Source organism: Miscanthus floridulus, chromosome 6, assembly GCF_019320115.1.
Source record: "Miscanthus floridulus cultivar M001 chromosome 6, ASM1932011v1, whole genome shotgun sequence".
Taxonomy (NCBI): domain Eukaryota; kingdom Viridiplantae; phylum Streptophyta; class Magnoliopsida; order Poales; family Poaceae; genus Miscanthus; species Miscanthus floridulus.
The window spans coordinates 14,658,998-14,662,919 of NC_089585.1; positions in this window are offsets into that span (position 1 = coordinate 14,658,998).

Consider the following 3,922-nt stretch of genomic DNA (forward strand, 5'->3'; position numbering starts at 1 on the left):
TACCCCTATTGCAGGTGATGCTTGAAGAGTACCTTTGTGTGGAGGATCCTTCTGGTGGGCTTAGACGGAATCGTCGCCCCTTATCGCTAGATGTTCTTTTTAAATTCCATTGTTTATCATTCCGCACTCTGGTATTTGGTATTGTAATAATATACTTTTTAAGAAACTCTGATGTATGAAATGGACTTGTATTGTAACTCATTCTCATTATTGGATCCTTGGAAAAATGTGGATCTTTTGGGTTCTCCCTCGGGGTGTGCCCGACGGATACCGCCCGCTATAACCTGCTTTCGGGGTGCTTAGTGTCTGGTGGAAGATGAGCGCCTCCATAAGTGTGCTATTTCGGATGGTTCTGCCATAGCGGCTCCACCCCGGTGTCCTCCTCGCTGTCGAAGGGGATGTTCGCCACCAGGGCGCCATGGCTCACCGGTGGCTGCTCTACCTATGGCCTGGCCATGGCTCCTTCGAACCCCTCCAGCACTAACAAGGCGTGCGAACCATGTGCTCCTCTACCAGGTAAGACCGGGAGCCTAGTTTCCCTCCTCTCCTCCTCCACAGCTATCTGGGGAGGGACCGCAAGAGTCACCTTCAACCCGACCTCCGCCGTCACCACGAGGATTGCCACCATCACTGCCGCCATGATTACAACCGGCCAGGAAGACGCAACCCCCATTAACAAAGGTCATGCCACCGCCAACCTGCTTCCCCCGCTCATCGCGACCCACTGTAGGCTGGGTCTCCACTCTTCTTGCATGGGAGGTGGGGAGATCCCTAGTCCTGCTAGCCCCTGGCCACTGTCAAACAAGTGTAGGTTTGTCACACTAAAAAACTCAACTATGAGAACAAAAGGGAGCATGAATACTTACCCAGACGAAAGTGGCAGAACCCTGAAGCCCCGACCGGCTGACGACGAGCTAACTAAATGAGGATCGCTCGGGGGTCGCAACCCGTGCCCCCTCGCATCAACTGAGGGAGGAGGTGACCTGGCTGGTCCCTAATCGGCTTGCGAACGGCCACGACCGCTAGCTCGTGGCAAAACCATCGGAGCAACTGGCGAGGCATCTCCTTGTTGGGGGGCGCGCACATGCGTCGACCCTAGAGACATAGGGGAATGATCATGTCCCGCTAACCGACCGACGTGCTCTGCCACACTCAGGGTAGGGGGCCGTGAAGCCGACGATGCCTCCGAAGGGAGTGGCGACGGCGCCCGCTTCGCCTCTCGTTCGAGGGTGGCGTCTTCAATCACGGCATGCTTCCTCGACTCAAGAACATCGCCGCAAACCTCCATACCATGCTCGCCGCTGACGGGTGTAACCGCGGGCTTACAACTCTCTACCAAGGTCACAACAACACCCCTATCTTCCTCATCCTCCAAGGAACTCGCGTTATCACCCATTTCTATGGGTTCCTCTGACTCAACCTCTGCCTCCACGTCGCTCTGGCTCTCGCCACTAGGGACCCGCTGGTTGATCTCCTTCTCCTTATCAAACCTCCTCTGGGCCTTCTCAGTTTTCTTCTTCTTCTTGGCAAGCGCGGCCTCCCTCTAGGTAGCTTGCTGAACCACGCCTTTTGGCCCTCTTGGAAGATGCGGCAGGGATTTATAGCCCGCGAGTCCCTTCAAAACGGGCAACTTGAAATCAATCAAAACATTAAACCAAGAAGGAAAAGGTCATGGGAAAAAAGCATACCAAATTGGACAGCTTTGCGGCAAGAAGGGGACCAGGTGTCCCTTCGAGGGAGTCTTCATCCCTCAACTGCAACACCTGATCGAGATGACTCCAGACTTCATGCTTTGGCAACTCCTCCGGCGATGCGCGGTTGAGATCCACTGGGCTGGGGTATTCCCACATCGGCCATGTTCTCTCCGCTAATGGGGTAACCTAACGGCGGAAGAAGGTATGGAAGACCCACAACCCATCAAGGCCATGCTGCACGAGCCTCTGAAGCTCTGTCTTGATAATCTCTAGCTTGTTCTGCCGATGGGTGGGACCCCACAACTGGCTTTTCCTCCTCTCTGACCTCTCCTTGGTGAACATTAGGAATGGCACCACTATCGGGTTCCTAATGTAGAACCACTCACCATGCCACCCCTAGTTGGAGTCATAGGGGGAGTACGCGGGGTAGAGGACCGATGGCTTTGGCCTCTTTTGCAGGGCAAACCCCCCAACCGGTGCAATTTTGGGTAGCTTCCCCTCGGATAGGGCTTGCCCGCTGAAAATCCACTAGAAGAGGTCCATGTGGGGCTCCATCCCAAGGAAGGCCTCACAGATGGTGATGAAGCCGATGACGTGCTGTACCCTAGTCGGGTGGAGGTGCTGCAACTCAAGGCCCCACTCGTTTAGGAGCCCACACAGGAACCAGTGTGCGGGATACCCAAGCCCACGCTCGTGAAAGGCAAGGAAGGAGACGACCTCATCAGCTCGAGGTTGTGAAACAACCTCCCCCAGTGTAGGAGCCCTCCAATGTGCCACCTCCTTCAATGGGAGTAGCCCCTTCTCGGCGAAGGTGGCCAGCACCTCCTCATCCACATTGGAAGGCCTCCAGTTTGACATCACACCTCGGATTTATGAACGAATATGTGAGTTGTTTCTCTCCCTCGCTCTGCTCTCCTCTCTCCTAGAAACCACCGCGGCACACGAACAGGCTTGGCGAAAAGAAGGAAGGAGAAATGGCAACAGTTGAAGAAAGGCGAAAGAACGGGAGGAAACCCCTCTCCCTTCCCCCTATTTAATGTGGAAAGGCATGCGGCGGGACGTGGCCCTAGCTGATGGGATGAGGCTTGCTCGATGAAAAGTCGCCTGGCTAACGGGACGTGGCCTAGGCGGGGCCCCACCACTACAGCAAATCGGGCATAGGAAACAAGGCGCAACCATACGCAAATGACCCTCCACCTTCCCAGGTAGGGTTTGGAGGGGCCCACCGATGGAATCTTCATCGAGGAGAGGTCAACAGGTCACCCGAGTCGATCGGACAACTTGGGTGGCTGTCGAGAGACAGGTAAGGAGCAGTGGGATACCCCATGTGAGTTATGCCGACCCCATCACGACTGACAGACACAAATCCCACTTGAACATATCCGATAAGAGCTCCCTGGACCCATCACTCAAGCCATCGAGGTAACTTTACCAACCCCATTCTACTTTCCTAGTGCATGAGCATTCAATCATCTATCCTCATACATGAATTCAAACATTCAGTCACATATTCATCCATACATTCATCCCATACATCCAAGCATTGCATATGCAATTGTTGCATCACAACGCTTTGCATCGCATCATGAAGCGGTAGTCATCTCATTCGATATGAGCGATGACCGATAGGGGTTCAAAGGCTGGCCCGCAAAGGGCTCGAGGCCACCTCACATCAAATAGAGCCAGGGGAGAAAATGTAGATGAGCCCTAGTGGCCCTCGCTCGATCCGTTCAGAAGCAGACAGAGTCATCTCGACCTTCTCGTTCGATCCTAACCTTGAGCCAAGCCCACAGAATCTCCATCGAGGGGAGGCCAGTGGGCCACCTGAGTTGGTCTTCAAAATGACTTAGGCATCTGCTAGGAGGCAGGTTAAGGAGCAGTGGAATACCACATGAGGGCTATGCTGACCCCATCATGAACGACGGACCTAGATTCCACTTGAACATGCCTGTTAGCAAGCTCGCTGAGCGCGACACTTGAGCCATTGAGGCAAGTGTCGTTAGCTCAACCCCTTCGGTTGTGGAAACCACAGACGGGATGGCGCATAAAACTCGGTCGACCCCTACCAAGCCTAACGGGGCTTGGGGGCTCAAGCTACTAGGTCCCTACTTAGGAACCTGACCGACCGCACAGGTTGCGGTCAGAATAGACACGGGCGAACACCCCGACCAGAAGGAACATAAGAGTCCATAGCCCTAGAAAAGAGTACCAAGGTGCTCAGCCTCTGA